Source organism: Capra hircus, chromosome 15 (assembly GCF_001704415.2).
Source record: "Capra hircus breed San Clemente chromosome 15, ASM170441v1, whole genome shotgun sequence".
Taxonomy (NCBI): domain Eukaryota; kingdom Metazoa; phylum Chordata; class Mammalia; order Artiodactyla; family Bovidae; genus Capra; species Capra hircus.
This window is the reverse complement of record NC_030822.1, coordinates 3,129,308-3,152,903: the sequence shown is the minus strand read 5'-3', so window position 1 is coordinate 3,152,903 and position 23,596 is coordinate 3,129,308. Positions and strand designations below refer to the sequence as shown.

The 23,596-nt window shown below is 42.0% G+C and overlaps 1 pseudogene; it reads left to right on the top strand.

Annotated features, from left to right (window-relative positions):
- LOC102178291 overlaps positions 1-17,207 on the top strand; it is a 37,805-nt pseudogene extending 20,598 nt beyond the window's left edge.

The following is a 23,596-nucleotide window of genomic DNA, read 5'->3' as shown; positions in this document are numbered from 1 at the left end:
CGCTCAGTGGCCACACATAGATAAGGGCTCCTCTGTTGAGCACTGGAGATCTAAAATACACATTAATCAGTTTTTGAGAGACGTCATATATTCAGTAAAAACTATGACTATTGCTTATTCTTCTATGAATGATTAACATAATAGGGGAAGGGAAGAGAAATTTAATATCTCAATATGCCAGTATTCTACATACAGCAATTCATGTCTCCTTAAACAACCCATGCAGGTAAATGTCATTGTATTATACTATATTTACTGAAGATGAAATTGAACATCTAAGGGTAGATAATTTTCCCAAACCACACAGATGCATTTATACATCCAGTGGATGCAAGTAAGTTGATGTGCTTACAAATCCTTTTCTCTGTTAAAACATTCAGATTTTCATTGAAAGAGAGAAAATCCCAAACAAATTAATCAGAGATGACATGAGCCTGGCATCAACTAAAATACTTTTATTCTCATTTATATTTAATGAGATCATTGAAGCTTGAACATGTGATGATCAGAGGCAAGCCCCCATAGGAGATGACTTCAGATCCATGACTCTAAAATATTCATTGAAATAGAAACCCTGAGGCCATTTTCCCCCCAGAACTAATTAATTTTAGAGCTGAAGTGTCTTTATTTATAAAATAAGAAGTGTTCTATCTGCTCTACTTATTTCATATTTCTTTTTAGAATGAGGACAATAGAAAGAAAGATGGAAAAACATTTCATTTCAATGGTTTTTATTCTTCTTCATTATCAGGAGTTGTTTTAGCCTGGAATTTATATTCCTGGATAAGATAATTATTTGCTGGTAGGCTTTTAGAGCCTCTAGCCAATGAATCATTCTGTGACCCAGGAATGGGGGGCAGCATGTTCCAGGAATCCATATCCTAATTAAACTTTGGAGATGTAGGCAGAAAACTCTGATTGTTACTATTCAAGCACTGCTGTTGCTGCTAAGTTGCTTCAGTCATGTCCAACTCTGTACGACCCCATAGACGGCAGCCCACCAGGCTCCCCCATCCCTGGGATTCTCCAGGCAAGAACACTGGAGTGGGTTGCCATTTCCTTCTCCAATGCATGAAAGTGAAAAGTGAAAGTGAAGTCACTCAGTCGTGTCCGACTCTTAGTGACCCCATGGACTGCAGCCCACCAGGCTCCTCCATCCATGGGCTTTTCCAGGCAAGAGTACTGGAGTGGGTTGCCATTGCCTTCTCTAACTCAAGCGCTAGTCATGTCCAACTTATTGTGACCCCATGAACACAGCACACCAGGCTTCCCTGTCCTTCACCAGTTAATAAAGTTTGCTCAGACTCATGTCCATTGAATCGGTGATACCATCCAACCATCTCATCCTCTGTCATCCCCTTTCCCTCCTGCCCTCCATCTTTCCCAGCATGAGGGTCTTTTCCAGTGAGCTGGCTCTTCACATCAGGTGGTCAGGATTGGACATTCGGCTTCAGCATCAGTCCTTCCAATGAATATTCAGGGTTGATTTTGTTTAGTTTTGGAAAACTCTGATAATGAAAGATATTTCAGGAGAGAAATCTTGCAGCTAATGAATGTTCTCTTCTCCTCAGGGCTTATCTGCAAAATGGTGGAATAACCAGCTCTCCCAACACCATCTACCCCAAAGACCCAGATATTAAAGTAGGCCCATTTTTTGTTATTGGAGATTTACAACCTGTCAAGGTATGTTTACAAATTCTAAGCACTAGAGAAATGTTTCAGGAAGTGGTTTCTTGGAAAGGCCTACTACACCTTTGTCTTGAGGAGATCAGGCTGGAGATTCTGCCTTCAAGCATGTTTTCAGAGCATCTCTTCTTTTAACTCCATGATAAAAATTTTAAATAAGTGAATCTGGTGTTGTAAGAAAAGAAGAAAACGTGGAATGAATAACTCTGTGATCTTAAAAGTCATTCAGGCTAAATCATTCATAGAAGGCACGGCAGTACATTCAACAAGTGCTAAATCATGAAACATCTATATATCTAGTTATGTCAACTAATTCTAGCTGTTGGAAGAAACAAAGCTGTTATTTTTAATTTAGGTCCATTTTGGCTCATTTATACATGAAACTCAGCTCAAATGCCTCATAATACACAGGACCTCTCCTCTAATTCAGATTTCTTAAGGAAAAGAAAAAGGAAGGCAAACTCCAGCATGTCTCAGCTGTTGACTTTCTTAAACCTCAGCTTAAAAGCCAGCATGTAAGGATTATTACCAAGATTTTTAGAGTCTGCTTTCAAGATAGAAGGAATAAGGATAACCACAAAAACGTATCTTTCCTGGAGAATAAATGATGGATCCTGAGAATTAAGTGCTTAGGAAGAGGCTCCATCTCCTTCTGGAAGAATTTAGAAGCTTTCTAAAAACAAAGGAGTATAACCTGGTCAGTTGCTGCAGGGACTTTGTGGTAACCAGAATTGTGAAACTTTCTCAAAATAGGTTTTCCCAGTTTGGGAAGACAGCCTTCTTCCAATTAGGAGGAAAAATCTCCTGCCTGTATTTAAAGAAAAAAGAAAGAAAGAAACCTTGACTGTATTCTTCAGTCAGTTGTTCTTCACAATGACTCTACAAACAAGTCAGAGCTCTCTGAAGTTGGCCAACTCCTAAAGTGAAGTCTCTCAGTGGTGTCTGACTCATTGCAACCCTATGGACTGTATCCCACCAGGCTCCTCCACCCATGGGATTTTCCAGGCAAGAATACAGGAGTGGATTATCATTTCCTTCTCCAGGGATCAAAACTGGGTCTCCCACATTGCAGGCAGACTCTTTACAGGCTGAAGCCACCAGGGAATCCCTGTGAACTCCTTGGCTGATCACTAAACTTATGACATTTTGACTTCTCTCCTCAGTCCCTAACAGCAATGGAGATTTGTCTCACTGGAGTTCATGAGGCAGCCTGGCCCCCTCCAGAAGTCCCTTCTGTAGAACTGTACCCAGTTCACACGCTGCCTCTTCATAGAGGATAGAGACATCATCACTTCTCCATCATTCGAGAGACATATCCCTCGAGCAAGTGGTTTCTGTTTACTATAATTTCAAAGACAATGCACAACACATTACTTATAATCATTTAATCTCTAAATTCAGTTGTTTTGCAACAAAACTAATTCTGATAAGCCCTAAATTGTTTCTGTTCTTCCCATTTTACTGTCAGTCTTTCTACCACTTTCTTAAAACATCCATTCCTTTCAGTTCAGTGCAGTTCAGTTCAGTCACTCAGTCATGTCTGACTCTTGGAGACCCCATGAATTGCAGCACGCCAGGTCTCCCTGTCCATCACCAATTCCTGGAGTTCACTCAGACTCACGTCCAACGAGTCCGTGATGCCATCCAGCCATCTCATCCTCTGTCGTCCCCTTCTCCTCCTGCCCCCAATCCCTCCCAGCATCAGAGTCTTTTCTAATGAGTCAACTCTTCGCATGAGGTGGCCAAATACTGGAGTTTCAGCTTTAGCATCATTCCTTCCAAAGAAATCCCAGGGCTGATATCTTTCAGAATGGACTGGTTGGATCTCCTTGCAATCCAAGGGATTCTCAAGAGTCTTCTCCAACACCACAGTTCAAAAGCATCCATTCTTCGGCGCTCAGCCTTCTTCACAGTCCAACTCTCACATCCATACATGACCACTGGAAAAAACATAGCCTTGATTAGACGGGCCTTAGTCAGCAAAGTAATGTCTCTGCTTTTGAATATACTATCTAGGTTGGTCATAACTTTTCTTCCAAGGAGTAAGCGTCTTTTAATTTCATGGCTGCAATCACCATCTGCAGTGATTTTGGAGCCCCAAAAACTAAAGCCTGACACTGTTTCCACTGTTTCCCCATCTATTTCCCATGAAGTGATGTGACCGGATGCCATGATCTTCATTTTCTGAATGTTGAGCTTTAAGCCAACTTTTTCACTCTCCTCTTTCACTTTCATCAAGAGGCTTTTTAGTTCCTCTTCACTTTCTGCCATAAGGGTGGTGTCATCTGCATATCTGAGGTTATTGATATTTCTCCCGGCAATCTTGATTCCAGCTTGTTTTCCTCCAGCCCAGAGTTTCTCATGATGTACTCTGCATAGAAGTTAAATAAGCAGGGTGACAATATACAGCCTTGACGCACTCCTTTTCCTATTTGGAACCAGTTTGTTTTTCCATGTCCAGTTCTAACTGTTGCTTCCTGACCTGCATACAGATTTTTCAAGAGGCAGGTCAGGTGGTCTGGTATTCCCATCTCTTTCAGAATTTTCCACAGTTGATTGTGATCCACAAAGTCAAAGGCTTTGGCATCGTCAATAAAGCAGAAATAGATGTTTTTCTGGAACTCTCTTGCTTTTTCCATGATCCAGCGAATGTTGGCAATTTGATCTCTGGTTCCTCTGCCTTTTCTAAAACCAGCTTGAACATCAGGAAGTTCACAGTTCATGTATTGCTGAAGCCTGGCTTGGAGAATTTTGAGCATTACTCTACGAGCATGTGAGATGAGTGCAATTGGGCAGTAGTTCATTCCTTTAACAAGTATTAATTTAATCCTCTAGGGCCAGGTCCTATGTTCATACTCTGGAAAAGTTAGACTTCTCCTTTGGAGCAATACTCAAAAATCAGTCCTTCACCTACATTTGCCAACTCTCCAAAATTCTCCACCAACTCCCTCTTTCAAGTTTCCTACCACTTAAATGTCCAGAAGCTTGGGAGTAACTGCAAATAACTATCCTTACTTTATCACCATGACATTTATTTTTATTTATGATAATAAGAGAAACAAGGGTCAAGTTTAACATCCAAATAACAGAAGAAATATGTAGAAGGGAAGGTATCAAAAGAATGGGAAAAGCAAAAATCAGGCATGGCTCACAGTGTTGTAACTGACTGAACATAAGGTAAAATTATACAGGAGATCTGCATTATCATTCATTCATTAATTCCTTCAACTAAACATGTATTAAATGTCTCTTAGGAAATAGAGATAAACCATTACTTCTATGCCCCCTGTCAATATATTTGCTACCTTTGTACATTTGGGCTCTGATTAAATTAACTAAGAAGACCCCTAGAAAATGACTCAAATTCCCAGTGGTAAGATTATATGTTCAGTTCAGTCGCTCAGTCGTGTCTGACTCTTTGCAACGCCATGAACTGCAGTACACCAGGCCTCCCTATGTATTACCAACTCCCGGAGTCCACCCAAACCCATGTCGATCTAGTCGATGATGCCATCCAATCATCTCATCCTCTGCCATCCCCTTCTCCTCCTGCCCTCAATCTTTCCTAGCATCAGAGTCTTTTCCAGTGAGTCACCACTTCGCATCAGGTGGCCAAAGTATTGGAGTTTTAGCTTCAACATCAGTCCTTCCAATGAACACCCAGGACTGATCTCCTTTAGGATGGACTGGTTGGATCTCTTTGCAGTCCAAGGGACTCTCAAGAGTCTTCTCCAGCACCACAGTTCAAAGGCATCAATTCTTCGGTGCTCAGCTTTCTTCACAGTCCAAGCCTTACACCCATACATGACCACTGGAAAAACCATAGCCTTGACTAGACAGACTTTGGTTGGCAAAGTAATGTCGCTGCTTTTTAATATACTATCCAGGTTGGTCATAACTTTCCTTCCAAGGAGTAAGCGTCTTTTAACTTCATGGCTGCAATCACCATCTGCAGTGATTTTGGAGCCCAGAAAAATAAAGTCAGCCACTGTATCCACAGTTTCCCCCATCTATCTGCCATGAAGTGATGGGACTGGATGCCATGATGTTTGTTTTCTGAATGTTGAGCTTTAAGCCAGCTTTTTCACTCTCCTCTTTCACTTTCATCAAAAGGCTCTTTAGTTCTTCTTCACTTTCTGCCATAAGGGTGGTGTCATCTGCATATCTGAGGTTATTGATATTTCTCCCAGCAATCTTGATTCCAGCTTGTTTTCCTCCAGCCCAGAGTTTCTCATGATGTACTCTGCATAGAAGTTAAATAAGCAGGGTGACAATATATAGCCTTGACGTACTCCATTTCCTATTTGGAACCAATCTGTTGTTCCATGTCCAATTCTAACTGTTGCTTCCTGACCTGCATACAGATTTCTCAAGAGGCAGGTCAGGTGGTCTGGTATTCCCATCTCTTGAAGAATTTTCCAGTTTATTGTGATTTGCACAGTCAAAGGCTTTGGTGTAGTCAATAAAGCAGAAATAGATGTTTTTCTGGAACTCTCTTGCTATTTCCATGATCCAGCAGATGTTGGCAATTTGATCTCTGGTTCCTCTGCCTTTTCTAAAACCAGCTTGAACATCTGGAAGTTCATGGTTCACATATTGCTGAAGACTGGCTTGGAGAATTTTAAGCATTACTTTATTAGCATGTGAGATGAGTGCAATTATATGTTATCAAGCCTTAAAATGAGTAAACCACAGCATGAGATCCACTGATGGAAATAAAGGAGGAAAGATGAAGTAGATACTAGAGGTTATGACTATGTGTTTTATAATGTAACCATTCAACAAATATCTGTTAAATGGATGAATGGATACAAGCAGACTGAGCTTCAAGCAGAATTCTAAGCACATAGGTTGAAGAAGTCCTTGAAAACTTATCAGAAATATTTCTCTTCCATCACTATTCCATTTACATCAGGACAAAATTTTAAAATGGTTCCCATGGGAATAATAATAAACAATCACAATCCCTGAATTCAAATGGAATAAACCACCCCTGCAAGAATTGCCCACATTTAAATAAAGAAAAGGGCACCACAATATTTCCTTCCCCTTCAGTTCTGGTTCCTCAGTGCCTTCAGTTTGACAGTAAATGAACTCTGACCAGATGGCTCTTTCCATAGAGATTCTACACACACACACACACATGCACACACACACACGAAGCAAAAATGTTTTGCTCTTAACCGAGTCAAACTCATGATAGCCCACAAAGAAAAGTTTAGGACCCCAAAATATGTTCATGCAAAACACGCTTACTCATTTGGAAAAGAAGCCCAAATCAGGGAAGACTACAAACATTTCCTATAGATCAGTGGTTCTCACCTAAGAGCACTGTGGCCCCCAGTGGGACATATGACACCATATAGATACTTTTTTGATTATCACAACAAAGAGGGAGAAATGGTATTGACACCCATGGGGCAGAAGCCAGGGATGTTATGAAATGTCTTATAGTACACAGAACAGCCCTGAACAATAAAGAATTATCTGACCCTGCTTTATTGACTATGCCAAAGCCTTTGACTGTGTGGATCACAATCAACTGTGGAAAATTCTTCAAGAGATGGGAATATCAGACCACCTGACCTGCCTCTTGAAAAATCTGTATGCAGGCCAGGAAGCAACAGTTAGAACTGGATATGGAACAACAGACTGTTTCCAAATAGGAAAAGGAGTACGTCAAGGCTGTATATTGTCACCCTGCTTATTTAACTTATATGCAGAGTACATCATGAGAAACGCTAAACTGGAAGAAACACAAGCTGGAATCAAGATTGCCAGGAGAAATATCAATAACCTCAGATATGCAGATGGCACCACCCTTATGGCAGAAAGTGAAGAAGAACTAAAAAGCCTCTTGATGAAAGTGAAAGAGGAGAGTGAAAAAGTTGGCTTAAAGCTCAACATTCAGAAAATAAAGATCATGGCATCTGGTCCCATCACTCCATGGGAAATAGATGGAGAAACAGTGGAAACAGTGTCAGACTTTTTTGGGGGGGAGGGCTCCAAAATCACTGCAGATGGTGAATGCAGCCATGAAATTAAAAGACGCTTACTCCTTGGAAGAAAAGTTATGACCAACCTAGATAGCATATTCAAAAGCAGAGGCATTACTTTGCCAGTAAAGGTCCGTCTAGTCAAGGCTACGGTTTTTCCTGTGGTCATGTATGGCTGTGAGAGTTTGACTGGGAAGAAAGCTGAGCGCCAAAGAATTGATGCTTTTGAACTGTGGTGTTGGAGAAGACTCTTGAGAGTCCCTTGGACTGCAAGGAGATCCAACCAGTCCATTCTGAAGGAGATCAGCCCTGGGATTTCTTTGGAAGGAATGATGCTAAAGCTGAAACTCCAGTACTTTGGCCACCTCATGTGAAGAGTTGACTCATCGGAAAAGACTCCGATGCTGGGAGGGATTGGGGGCAGGAGGAGAAGGGGACAACTAAGCATGAGATGGCTGGATGGCATCACTGACTCAATGAATGCGAGTCTGAGTGAACTCCGGGAGTTGGTGATGGACAGGGAGGCTTGGCATGCTGAGATTCATGGGGTCGCAAAGAGTCAAACACGACTGAGCGACTGAACTGAACTGAACTGAAAATGCCAACTGTGTTAAGATTCAGAAAGTGTTGCAGATGATCTGGCTTGCCCAAACATTGGCCACCAAGGGTCATCTGTCTCGTGCCTGACCGGGATGGCCTCTGAGTCCTTATTCTGAGACACGAGGCTCAACCACCACTGCAGCCTCTTCCAGGGCTAGAATTCTGAGGATTTCTCCTAATGCAGTTATTCCCTTTCATGAGCAAAAAGGGTGTGGAGGACATTGGTGCCCCAGTTTGAAAGGGAACTCTTCAGCCCAGACAGATGTGTATTCACATAAAAAAAAAAACTGTTGGAGTCTCTTGTCTGAACTCTCCTCCTGTGTGTAGTAGAACAATACAGCCTTACCTTATGAGGAATGGATGAATACTGTAGCTTCACTGCAGAATGTCCAGCTTACAAACCACATCATCCTCAGGAGCTGCTTCATTTTGTCATTTTCTTTAAAATGTCTTCAATGTAGTATGACAGGTTACAAATGAGTCATACTCAACCTGTCAGAGAGAGATGAGGCTTGACATTTCATAAATGTGGCGAGACAGCTTTCATGCAGATTCCTGTAGTAGGAAAAGGCTGAGCTCAACTCTCCAGAAATGAAAGGTGGGAGACTTTTAAAACACAGGGACATGCTAAAGGAAATTAGTGAAAGAGGATAAAGGGAGGGGAAGCTGGTCATGTGTTAAGCCACATGTGTCTTCTCACTGGTGCTTATCAAAGTCAAACTCCTTACCCTCCCAGAGGCTGCAGGACAGAGCCTGATCCTCAAGGATTGTACTTCAAAGGGATGACTTCCCAAGTCGTTGAGAAAGAAACTCTGGATCAGGGACAATCCATCCCAGAGGGACACAGTAAGAATTTTATAATTGTAAGTTTTCTAACAAATGATTGAAGAAAAGGAGGTCAGAAGCCTACTGAACAAGCAGTAAGTTCTTTGGACAGTCTTGAACTTTCTCAAGATTTTAAGGGAGCTGGAGTCATCCCAGGAGCACAACCTTGAACTGTTCTTAGAAACTATTTCTAGCATTTTTGCGAGTCTCTTAGTGTGTAGGGTGGCCAAAATCTTTTATGCTGACAGTTCACAGACTTTGAAAGTTTACAGGTCAAGTTTGAAGCCTCATCAGGAAGGGGGCTCCAGAACATCTGACTCAAGTTTGATCAAGAAGAGAGTTGTCAAAATCTGAAGGGTCTCCATGAGACTCCTACCTGCTCCAGGCAACTTCACTGGTCCTGGGGGAGACGCAGGTAAATAACTATCTGGCCAGACTCAGTATGCCTGCTCTGTATCTGCCACCTCGACATATTGCGACAGGGCCCAATGCAAAGGATCATGAAGGATTGTAGCATTCCAGGGACCTTGAGAAAACTTAAAAGCTCACAACAGAAGCCCTTCCAGGATGCCTTCATCAGGAATGACTCAGATCTTCAAAGCTTCCCTAGTCTCCTTAAGGGAACTTGAACCGAAGGCCCAGTTCACCCTCAGAGACTCTGAAAGCCCAGCAGCATCCAGAATGCGGTTGTGGGTCTCCACCCTGCATCCTTCTCAGGGGCAATACTCCAGGAGCAGCATGTTAGGAGATCAAATCCCACTAGCTTCCACAGGAATCATATCTCCTCATTTGTTCACCATCTTATTGCTTTTTTTCAGCTGGGGCCACCCTTCTCATGCCAGTATATTTCAACATGGATTCTATTCAAGTAATGTACCACAGAAGGTACTGGGAGGTGAGCAACTCGAGTGTTTCTCTAGAGCTAGATCAGGCTGGTATAAAAGGGGAAAGGTAAATGCTTGGTCCTTTCCAGACGTAGCTTCCTTGAGTATCAGGATATAAGATGTAGCTAGTTTTATTTCCACTAGCTTAATTTTCAAGCAATCTTTCCACAGGACATTGCCTAGGTCAGCAGCTTTTATATCTGCTATTTCATCACATTTGGCCCTTTCTATGGAATCTTCAGAACCCTGATGCTCATATACTTAGTCAAGTAAGAAAACAATAATATCTCCTACTCTTATTACCTGGATGTTCCTCTTACCTTTCTTACTTGATCTATTTATGATTGGCAATGATTAGCAGACCATGATACCAGACTGCATTCTTGTAGCTGAGACATTTCCAAGAAAATGTGGGATATAATAGCTGAAATAGTTGAATGAGTTTCTTGGAAACTGCATTTGCCCAATCTTGCCTTTTTTCCCACGTGATTAATTCCCAATTACAGAGTAGTAGTCCCTTAGCGTCTGAGGATGATTAGTCCCTGGACCCACCTCAGTTACCAAAATCCAAAGATATTCAAGCTCCATAGTCATCTATCCATTTATGTGGTTCCACTACTGTGGATTCATGCAACCACTAATCTTGTAGTACTGTGTGTTTACTTAAAAATATCCACATTTAAGTGGATCTGCGTGTTGATCTTAAAGGTCAACTGTATTCTGCCTGATCACCAAGTCCTTCAAACTGCAATCCAGCTGAACATCATAATTCTTACCAAAGATAATAGGAGGCCAGTTTTTTAAAAAGTTATTTTATGACTAGAGATTTTCCCCAAACCAAAATGACTTTAAACTGAATAACCCTCTTCAACTTCCCAATTTATTCCTTCCTCATTCATTTGCATTAGTATTCATAACAATAACGGTAGCTACTATGCATCAGGCAATTTGCTAAAGGCTTTACATGCATTGTCTTATTTGATGTGATCAAAAATGCACAACCAGGCAATGTAGATGGTATCAATTTCATTTTTCTGATAAGAGAACTAAAGTTCAGAGAAATTAAATCCCTTACTCAAGAGCAAATAAGGGCCAGTGGCAGTGCCAAATCAGAGCTTATACTCAGTTCTATCTGACGACAACAGCCAAGCTGTTAATCACATTGCGTATATCTTTAATTTGTTGTTGCTTTAGTCGCTAAATCATGTCTGACTCTTTTGTGACCCCATGGATTGTAGCCTGCCAGGCTCCTCTGCTCTGGGGATTTTGCAGGCAAGAATACTGGAGTTGGTTGCCATTTCTTTGTCCAGGGGATCTTCCCAACCCAGGAATCAAACCTGGATCTCCTGCATTGGCAGATGGAATCTTGACCACTGAGCCACCAGGGAAGCCTGACCTTCAGTTATCTAGGTATCTTCTGAGCCTGGCACCAATGCCTACAGAAAACACTGGGGACACTGCTCTGGTCCAGTAGGCTGCAAGACAGGTAGTGTGACTGCATGCCTAGTATGCCATCTTTAGATATAAAAGGTCTGCAAAGATGAAGAACAAACCACCACCACATGATGGAACCTTTGAGCCACTGCCATATCCTCTACTGCTCAGCCAGATCTGCCCGTGGTTACGCAAGCCCAGTGACTGGAACTTAGACTCCCCAAGGAGTGATCATATCTTCTTATTCTCTTAAAGGTTTCTTGAAAGTCCCTGGATTGCATATGTTACCCAGATGAGCCACACATCAATGAAAATCAGCAAAGAGGAGAACCAGGACTGGTTCAGCTCTCAGGTAATAATGCTGTTCCTGGGAAAGCATCCACCAAAGCATCCTAATTACTGTCTGCTTACCTCAAATAATGTTTATTGGAGGCTTACCAGGGGCCAGGCACTGTCAACTGTTTTGCATGTAGCTACATGAGATGTAGCTACATGTACCTACATGCTCGGAATATTCCCACTTTGCAGATGATAACATTGAGGTATGAAGAAGCTGCACAACTTGTGCAAGATCACACAGCTAAGTGGCAGAAGCAGGTTTTGTTTATTAATTTGGCCACACTGTGCGGCAGGCAGGGTCTTAGTTCTCCTACCAGGGATCAAACCTGTGTTGAGCACACAGTTTTAACCAGTGGACCAGTGGAAGTTCCCCAGAAGCAGGTTTTAAACCTGCTTCTTAAACCTCAGCAGTTTGATTTCAGAAGCTTTGCTCTTAACTAAGGCTTAATAAACTATAGTCCAGGGGCCAGTCTAGCCCAGTCTGTGTTTTTGTAGTTTTATTGGAACACAGCCACACTAATACATTACATATTCTCTATGATAGCTTTTATTCTAAAACAGCAGAACTGCATAGCTGTGATGCAGAACTGAAACATTTACGGTGCGGCACTTTACAGGCAAGGTTTACTAAACCTACCTCAATATGGTACAGTCTTTCAACGAATCTCACATTCCTAGAATAACAGAAGGGAGAACCCTGGAATCCCCCTCATTTCATTGTACAGATAGTGGGGCCCAGAGAGGAGACTCAGTATTCTCAGCAAGCATGCTGTTAACGATTAAAAGATTTGTGACCCAAGCAGAATACCACTGCCTCCAAAGCCTGACACTGGCTGTGCCGTGATTAACTGAAGAATCCAGTCATCATACTGCTTCCTTCTCCATGCTCACTTGCAAATTCAGTGGACATTCCACACAGTAGTGGTTCTCAATCTTTTTGGTCAAGAAACCACTCTTAAAACTTATTGAGAACATCATCAAAGAGCTTTCGTTTGTGGTGGTTATAGCCATGATACTTACTGTATTTGAAATTGAAACAGAGTTTTAAAATATCTATTAATTAATTTTAAAATAATAATATAAAGCCAATAAAGGTTAACATCAGAGTGATGACATCATCCCATGCTTAATAGCCCCTGGAAAAACCCATGCTATAAGCATGCATGGATGAGAATGAAAAAGGCAAATACTGTCTCAGAAGTATTGTGGGAATCATTTTGACCTTGAAGATCCCTTGAAAGTGTCCTAGGGAACCCCAAGGTGCTCTAAAGCACACTTCGAGGAACCCTAACATAGAGCAACTGCAAAAATAACATTCAAAATGGCAACAACCCTAACAAGACTTAAATCTTAGAAAGGCACTGAATAAAAATCACATTCATAAGCATTCTAAGTAATCTGGAGAATCCTATGAACTTCTTCTCAGTCTGTCTTTGTACAGAATAAAATATATTAGATTAAAAAGGAAGCTACTTGTATATATTAATAAATGTATTTCTATGCACAAAACCCTTGATTAAAGCCCTTGCATGCTTTATTCCCCATTTAGAAGTCCTTTATGTCTATTCTGTGGTAATAATATTCAAACTCCTATAATTTCTACCAGAGTCCTACAATCCCGCTTCCATCTGCCAAAGTCCTTACTCACGACACCTTTGTCTTCTGATTTTAAGGGCAGATAGTGACTTAGTCCTCTCAGATCCAATTTACTTCTTCATATCTATTGCCTTATCTATACTTCTTAGCAAAATGTCTTATTTACTTCATAATTGTAAGGTCCTTAAGACCTGGGGCTTATTTTTATCCCTCATGGTTTGTTACACAATATATGTACTCAATCAGTACTTGTTGAATGCTGGATAAATAAAAGAGTAACAATCTCTTGTTTGGCATGGGTTGATTTACATCTAACGTAAGATTTTCTCTGCAGGTCTTGGCCACCTGTAATGTTGAACAGTCCTTTTTCAATGACTGGTTCACTGGGCACTTGAACTTCCAAATTGAGCACCAGTGAATAAGAGAAACAGTTCATGATAAAGGGCAAGGACTATCACTAATAACTGCCCCCCATATAGTCCAGAGCACTAGACTCGCGATCTTAAGGGGGAAAAAAATGAACCAGGATTCTCTAAAGGATGCTATTTTTCAATTAACAACAATGATAAAGAGAGGAAGAAAGAAATGAAGGAAGTGTCACAATTGCAAGTTCAGTTCAGTTCAGTTCATTTCAGTCGCTCAGTCGTGTCCAACTCTTTGAGAGCCCATGAATTGCAGCACGCCAGGCCTCCCTGTCCATTACCAACTCCTGGAGTTCACTCAAACTCATGTCCATCGAGTTGGTGATGCCATCCAGCCATCTCATCCTCTGTCGTCCCCTTCTCCTCCTGCCCCCAATCCCTCCCAGCATCAGAGTCTTTTCCGATGAGTCAACTCATCACATGAGGTGGCCAAAGTACCGGAGTTTCAGCTTTAGCATCATTCCTTCCAAAGAACATCCAAGACCAATCTCCTTTAGAATGGACTGGTTGGATCTCCTTGCAGTCCAAGGGACTCTCATGAGTCTTCTCCAACACCACAGTTCAAAAGCATCAATTCTTCGGCGCTCAGCTTTCTTCACAGTCCAACTCTCACATCCATACATGACCACTGAAAAACCATAACCTTGACAAGACAGACCTTTATTGGCAAAGTAATGTCTCTATTTTTGAATATGCTGTCTAGGTTGGTCATAACTCCCCCTCCAAGAAGTAAGCATCTTTTAATTTCATGGCTGCAATCACCATCTGCAGTGATTTTGGAGCCCAAAAAAATAAAGTCTCAAGTAAATGGAGTGAAATCTTGGAAAAGTATCAGTGACTCAGTTTCCAGATTTCTATGGGCTTATGAATTGGTGATTTCCTTGCATTTGCTTTGTTGGCAAAACCTAAGAAAAATCAAGACGCTAGAGTAACCAACTTGTGTTCAAGCTTAACAATGCTATAATTCAAATATTTACTTATCTGTGTCTTTAGAGCCAAGTTTACAAAATAACTAATGAAGTGGAGTCCCTGCTGCAATTTATACATGGTATCTGGAAATACTTTGCCAATGGGTCAGTTACAGAGAGGAAATGGGTAGTTCACACCTTGATGCAAGTTAAAACATTGAGAGTCAATTTCTCCAGAGTGTCAGGGGAAAGGCTTTCCACATTCTCTTTGTCTAAGCCATCTGAGTCTATGATAGTCAAAGAAGGAACAATACCTTTATTTGCTCAAGGAATTTTTTTCATTCTGTTTCTCATATTAGGGCTTGAAAACTTCAGCAAAACAAAAAAAAAAAAAGGATTATTACTCATAGTTTCATTAAAGGAGAGGTTTACATCCAAGACGGTCATCTGGCTGACTAATGAAAACTTGGGATTAAAAATCCATCTCTCCTCACTTCTTATTCCTTTCCTAGGACTTTTAGCTATTTACCATTACTTAATATACATTCATCTATTCTTGCTAAGGAAGGTAGAAAGAGAGACTAAGACAGAGATTAGCAGGGGCAGGGTGGGCGGTTCAGTATCTCTAGTTCTCTGGGTAGTTCTAAAGAGTGGGTAGTTCTAAATGGTAGAAAGTTCTAAATGATATACTTTCATTTGATCATGCCAAAAATAAACAGTTGATGGAGCTAAAACATATTCTCTTAGTTCTTCCTAAATATCTGCCACCTACAAGGCTTGTGGTGGGTTAAGGGATAAGATGACTCTGCCAGCAAGTTTTTTAACTTCCCAAAACAGAAGTATTGTGGAAGGTCAAGGTTGGGTCTGCGTGGCTGATACCATTTTATTTTGTAAAAGGGGAAAGGGAACTTTGGGTTTCTCCTTAGGTCTGAGAAGTTTTATATCTCCTTTCTCTGTTTCCCTAGTCTATTTCCCACAATGCCACACCATAATTATCACAAGGTGGCATCTCTGGTGAAGTCACTGTGTGCCAAGCATGGACTACCATATGTGAAAAAGCCCATGATGAAGGCATTTGGAGATATTCTCAGGTAATAACAGTCCCTCAACCCACAGCTCTCATTTCCCTTCACTGTTGGTCCCCAGACTCTTCAATGCTTTATTAATCATTCAGCCAATAGCTATTTATTAGGGAGCATCCACGTGCCCAGAATGGACATGAGGCTCTGTACGGAACAACACTAACACAGAAATGATAACAGTCATTCCTACCATTTACCTGCTGCCTTCTGGGTACTTCTTAGTGAAAATACCTTGATGCCCTACTTAATTTCAAGCTTCTTATAAACCAGAGTTCTGTGTTATTTGTCTGTATCACCCACAGAGCCTTGACATGTTTTAGAACTTAACCAGTGGAAGGGACTCTCAAATCATCTGGTCCAGGGTTGCAAACTAAGATGCTTGCAGGGTCTGGTGGGACAGGCAGGTGTGACTCTTCCTATAGGAACTGAGAATCTGTACTCATCCTGAAGTATTCACAGTTCCCTGGAGGATCCTTTGCTCATCAAATTAACAGCCAAAACTTTGGTTGTATAATTTATCTTAAAATTAGGGAAAAGAAAAGCAAGAGTATCTTTTTAATATGAATAAATAAACCAGCAAGCCTAGAGCTGGCCAGATCTGATCCCTGCACGGTGACCCATCTTCACTCTCTATCACTGCCTTCCTTCTTTCCTGCCCTCCTGATATCTGGCCTCCCTTCGGCCACTACGTAACTCCCTGCCTCTTGCCATGACACATCCTTGGTCGTCTTTTCTCCTACCTAGAATAATCTCCCAACTTGCCACCCTCCTCCTGACACCTTCTCAAGTTCTGTTCACTCTCCAAAGCTCACCTGAAAGGTCTTTTCTTCATCTTGGTCCTCCCTTGCCTCCAAGACTAAACCTGTCATGTGCTCTCACAGCACCTGTTTCTCTTCATTTCTGATCCTCATTACAATCATGATTTAATAGCATATTGGGTAATAAATTATGTAAAATGTGCCTCCCAATGTAGACCAGCTCCAGGTGGAAAGACTCTCACCACTCCTACTCATAGCTATATCACCAGAACCTAGGAAAGTCCTTAACTTTATAAAGTAGGAGAGGTAGGAAGATACAGGTTAGGTTGGTATAGGTATATGGTTTATCTTGTAGAGATTCGGTAGAGATTTTTCTTTTAATATGGAGAAAAGAATAACTGATGCTTTGGAGTACAGAAGAAAATAATTGAAAGAAAAACTCAATCTCTTCCATATAGAAATGCTGATGGACTGTGGACTGCCAGGCTCCTCTGTCCATGGGATTTCCTAGGCAAGAATATTGGACCCTGAATTAAGTAAAACAGCAAATGTTCCATGAAGTAGCTCCTTTGACCTGAGTCTTGCCTACTCACAATTTTGTCTGCTCCTCTCGCAGGGCCCTGAAGAAGTCCACAGCCCTCTGGATGGATGCTTACTACAGCCATCCAGAAACATAATGTGGATGTGCGTGAGTCTGTGTTAAAGAGAAAGCCACAGGCCCGAAAGTTTCACTTGTGCTAAAGCTTGTGACACCAAACCTCCTTAATGCCTGACTTACTTGCAGTTTCAACCTTCCCCAAAGTGTAATTTTAATCAGCTGTCTGTAATTTTCTGATCAACTATCTGTAATTTTTTGGATCAGCCATCTAGGAGGTAATCTGTTGTTCTCCATCCCTGCCCCCAGCCCAGAGGAAGAAAAGGATAAAACCTTTGTCATCCCTTCCCCATCACCAAAAAAGGTATCTGCCCTAAATATACTTTGCTGAGAGCTTCCTTGCCCCTCTCTTCTTCTGATAAAAGCCTTCCATTTGCCCAACCCCTCAGAGCTCCATTTGATTAACTTTGTTCATAAATCACTGAATTAAGCCAATTAAATCATCAAATATACTCTGTTGAATTTTTGTTTTCTAACAGCTTATTCAATAATTTTCCCAGAGGAGAAGATGCAAGGCCTGCTAATTTCACGACTCCCCAGATCACTGAGCACTGGGTTAGAATTCAGATGATCCATCCTGCCGATCATTTCTGCCCTCTGCTCTTTGGCCACAGGAATAAAGATGGCTTGATTGGCCAGACCTCTGTCTCTGTAACCAAGCAGGACCCGATGGGGCCTCCTGGCAACAGCTCCCCACAAAAGGCAACCTTGGCACATCCTCTGCTTTATTTCCTCTCTGAGGCACCAGAAAATAGTACCTGATGCAAATTTCCTGAACTGTTTTGCATATAGGAACCCATCCCCCCATCACCACCAAAAGGAAGAACTACTTTTAGACCATGAACACATAGCCCAAGGCCACCTAGAGTCTAAGAAATGAGGATGGGAACCCCTGTGCCTCACCATCAGCCAGTCAGAGAACTGTACACAAGCTGATCCCAAACCCCGGGACCTCCCCCTCACATGCCCTTACAAACTGCTTTGCCAAAACCCTTCTGGGAGTCTAGATTTTTCAGAGCATGAGCCACCTCCTCTCCTTGCACAGGCCTGCAATAAACCTTTCTCTGCTCCAAACTCCATCTGAGTTTCTTTGGCCTCACTAGGCATCAGGTACAGAAACTTGTGTTGACATCCCTGTACACCAAGCGGCTCATGAAAGTTATGTTACAGCCCTACTTGCAGCTCTTCAATGGACTCCCATAGCTGCTCTTGGAATGAAGATGAAACCTGGTAACTGTCAACAGACTATACATGTCGGTCCTCCCCCACGGACCCTGCCCCACCTTAGACTACTTGCCTCTTCTTCAGCCCAGGTGGTTTCCTTCCAGGCTCACACACTATTCTGCTAAAGGGTCTTGGCTTCTGAATCCAGTGTCTGAACTGCTCTGTCACCATCCCTGCCCTTACTCCTCACCTGGTTAGTTGCAACTTCCCTGCAATCCTGGAATCACAGAACCACCCCTAACTGGTTCTGTTTCCAACAAGTCACTGAGACTTTTTCAAAGACAAGAGAACCAAATGCAAGCCAGGCAGCCAAGGTGAGTGCAGAGGAGAGAATTGTTGACCTCAAATAATACCCAGAACCAAAGGACCCACCACAACCCCCAGGAAACCAAAGGATCAGGGCATGGCTGGAACTTGAATGCCAGAATCTTTTCAGAAGTGAAGGGCCCATGGTCCTTGAGGATCCCATGTTGAAGCCTGAACCATATTTTACCATAGATGATCATGTTCCAAAGCTCACTAATGGCAACCTGCCCCACCAGCATTTGTGCAGACCAACCCAGCTACCATTAATAAGTTTAACTAGACCCCAGATCAAAGACACAGATTTGAGCCCTGCCTCCATCTCCTTGCCAGTGAGCCTCAAAATAAAACTTCTGAAAAGCTGGTACCAAAATGGCAACCCACTCCAGTACTCTTGCTTGGAAAATCCCATGGACAGAGAAGCCTGGTGTACTACAGTCCATGGGATCACAAAGAGTTGGACATGACTGAACAACTGAGTATATATAGTATTGGCTTTTATGCACATCAAGCAATGAGCCCTTTGCTTGGTAACAATTTCAGGGAAGCTTCCCTATTAAGTCAAGGCCTCCTGTGATATACTCTGTAGTTCTGTAGTAATTACTAGAGATATAATCTTACATCCATTTGTGTAATTACTTTAATAATTTGTCTTCTACGGTAGCCTGCAGCATCCATGAGAGTAGGGACTGCCTCACATGATAGAGACGCTCAGTAAAGATGTGAATAAGGAAAGAAGGAAGGAAGGGGGTGGGTGAGGATAGGAAGGAGGGGAAAAATGAAGTGTCAACTTCTGGCACTTGCCTGCTACCTCTACAAGGAATAAGTCATGAGCCATTGCAGCCGCTGACCTTCAACACCCCCTGAAATGAGTTCAGGGAGGAGATAAGGAATGAGGCACTGTGTTCTGGGAAAAATTGGCAGAAGGGTTACTCAGATAGTTAGATATTTCCAGAATATTTTATGAGCCCAAATCTTGCATCTCCTCACATCTGAGAAAAACACTAAGATCATTAATGATGACATCTGCTCCCTGGACTAGCAGCAAGCTTCTGCCAAAATGTGTGCTTGACTGCATGTACCCTTCTTTACTCAAATCACGTACATACTGACTCCCCTGCTATCTCTTTGGCACAGTTTCTCAGAGCTACCTGAAATCCTGTTTCCAGGGCAATAGTCCTCATTTTGCCCCCAGTAAAACTTAACTCTCAGCTCTCATGTTGTGCCTTTTTTTCAGTCTGCAGGACAGAAGGAAAGAGGGAAGTCCTGGAAGGAGAAAAGAAGGAGGGAGGGAGGGAAGAAATGAAGGACAGAAGAGGGACAGAAGGGGGAGGGAGGAAGGGAGGGAAGGAAGGAGGAAGAAAAAGTTGTGTGTAAATGTTATTCCTTCTAATTAGACAGTAAGATTTCTTTCTCCAGGGGATTTTCTCCACCAGAGTTTGAACCGGTATCTCCTACATTAGCAGGCGAGTTCTTTACCAATAAGCCACTGGGGAAGCGCAGATAGTAAGATGAATTTTATCAAGTATATGAAGAGTACTTTTATGTTTTAACTCTGAATTATTAAAATTCTTACCAATACTTATGAGCATCTACCAAGCAGGAAGTACTGAGTTGCATCCTTCATGTGTGGAATGGGTGTTATTCCATTTAACCCTCACAACAGCTCCACAGGGCAAGTCCTATAATAAATCTCATTTTATAGATAAAAACATGCTCCTTTGGGAGGCCAAGCAACTTGCCTGATGGCACAGGTAGGAAAGGGTGAGTAGAGTTTCAGACTCAGGGATGTCTGATTCCATAGTCAATACTCATTAACATTTATACCAAGAAACCAAAAATAAAGGGGAATTAAGTGGTATTACAAGTCTTTTGGGCTCCAAAATCACTGCAGATGGTGATTGCAACCATGAAATTGAAAGAAGCTTACTCCTTGGAAGAAAAGTTATGACCAACCTAGATAGCATATTCAAAAGCAGAGATATTACTTTGTCGACTAAGGTCTGTCTAGTCAAGGCTATGGTTTTTTCCTGTGGTCATGTATGGATGTGAGATTTGGACTGTGAAGAAGGCTGAGTGCCGAAGAATTGATGCTTTTGAACTGTGGTGTTGGAAAAGACTCTTGAGAGTCCCTTGGACTGCAAGGAGATCCAACCAGTCCATTCTAAACGAGATCAGCCCTGGGATTTCTTTGGAAGGTATGATGCTAAAGCTGAAACTCCAGTCCTTTGGCCACCTCATGTGAAGAGTTGACTCATTGGAAAAGACTCTGATGCTGGGAGGGATTGGGGGCAGGAGGAGAAGGGGACGACAGAGGATGAGATGGCTGGATGGCATCACTGACTCGATGGATGTGAGTCTGAGTGAACTCCGGGAGTTGGTGATGGACAGGGAGGCCTGGTATGCTGCGATTCATGGGGTCGCAAAGAGTCGGACACGACTGAGCGACTGAACTGAACTGAACTGAACAAGTCGTGAGCAGTGGACACACTTGGACTCTAATAGCTTCCTGGGAGCTACTGGAATAAGCACAAAGGTAGTTATCTTTCCACCTCGGCAAGAACAGGCACGTGGGGAGCGGGAGACTGGAGTAGCATGCGACAAGCATAGAAACAGTCCCCATCGACTGACTACTCCTCATCCTAAAAGAGTAGTAACCAGCTCAGAGAAATTCACTGCCGGAGAATCAAGCAGAGATTTAATTTTTCAAGGGAGAGACGCTGCATTAAACTTGGAAGAATGGGATGGAGAAATGGATCGGAGCTTTGGTGGTGACATGGCATGAATTCAACCCGGGGAGAGTTCACCTTACCTGTGGTTACCTTCACATGGCTTTTCCCTGATATCCTATTTCCTCCAAAGCTTCACTCTTTTCCAAATGTGAAACATTCTGGTAGTGAGAAATTGTATTTTCAGTTGGGCATGAAGTAAGGATGACTGACCGGATTAGAAGGCGGGAACCTCAGTCCTAATTTCAGCTCCTCAATGCCCTACTGTGAAATTGGCCATGTCTCTCACACATTGCCTCGATCTGTAAAATAGGTGGGGTGCATAATATTACCTGGCCTATTTGCATCATAGCTTTGTTGGGACAACTGAATAAGCAAATAGAAATACATTAATAAGCCAGTAACACCCATTCAGATGATGGTTGTTGTGATTAATGTAACGGGTTTCTTCCATCCTGGCCCCATCAACAGCAAGAGCAGCTACAAAGTCAAATACACTTAAGGGACCGAAAGATGCTGAGCCATTTTAATGATGACAAGGGCACATTTCCTTAGATGAGAGGACTGTGAGTCACAAGTGAGAAAATTATTTCTCCTGTTACAGCAGATAACACCTGGGCATCAGCTTCCACTTCTGACTTTACTCAGTCCCCTGGAACCAGCAGCCAGACCTCAGGCTGGAAGAATAGTAGAGAGCCATGGGCTCTAGTTTTCCAAACTTCCAGTCAATCATGTAAGTACATAATTCCCTACTGGAAATCATACCAAATAGAAGTATATCACTTGTTACTTAATCAGTATATTGTAAAGGATTTTCTTGACTATTTCCCTGCTAATCATCTACCCTAAAGATACAGAAAGTACTAAATTAAATATAAAAAATTTAATGTACTTTATTAATATCAATAAAGATTAAACATAAATTCTGTTGAGAGGAGGAACACTCAGATACCCTTTCTTTCTAAACTTCATTTATGAAAATGTGCGGTATTAAAAGGACTTTACAATGAACACCTGTCTAACCATAATCAAAATTCTGAAGTTACATTTTTAGTAAACTTGTTTTATTTATATCCATCTACCTCTCTATCCATTACTCTATCCTTTTTATGTGCTTCAAAGTAAATTTCCAGAGGCTTTTTAAAACTAAACCTTTGCTGCTGCTGCTAAGTCGCTTCAGTCGTGTCCGACTCTGTGTGACCCCATAGACGGCAGCCCACCAGGCTCTTCCGTCCCTGGGATTCTCCAGGCAAGAACACTGGAGTGGGTTGCCATTTCCTTCCCCAATGCATGAAAGTGAAAGGTGTAAGTGAAGTCGCTCAGTCGTGTCTGACTATTAACAACCCCATGAACTGCAGCCCACCAGGCTCCTCCGTCCATGGGATTTTCCAGGCAAGAGTACTGGAGTGGGGTGCCACTGCCTTCTCCGAAACCTCAGATTATGCAAACAACAAAGTTCATTTCTCATCTTCAATAAAGAATTGTGTAACAGTTTCATCTTTGAGGGAGTTTTATGGGAATTTTGCTATGTGAAGGGAATATAACAAGGTTAACATTGTGCAAAAGAAATTATTAACTCAAAACAGAATAAACCTTCTTATGCATGCATTTATCCTTCTCTATTTTTTGATTATTGATATATATGTAACTCCTTCATTCTTTCTCACTTGGCAGTATATATTGATCACTTACCATGTGTCAGACTCAAGCCAGGTGATATGAACAAGAGTTGCAGCGGCCTGGGCTCTTGGAGCATACAATCTAGTGGGGGGTAAATGTCATTAAGAAAACTAAATGGAAGAAAAACCAAGATCATCACAAATAAAGAAAACAAAAGGCTGTGTGAGAGAGTGATAAGCAGGGACTAGTTTCAATAAGGGGCTTATGAAAAGGGGACTGTGAGAATGTGAAGAAGACTGCCATGAGGTCTTGATGAGCAGCATCATTAGAGGCAAGTGCAAAGGCCCTGAGATGGTAACAAACTTCTGTTCAAAGAACACAGCTGCCTGTATGACTATGAAATAGTGTCCCAGGTTTTTCCCTCACTGTCACTTCAACTTCATTTCTTCAGTGTATTTTGCCTTGGCTCTTCAGAGGCACTTACACTTTTCACTTTCATGCATTCAAAAACAATTTTCCAGATAAAGGACAAAGA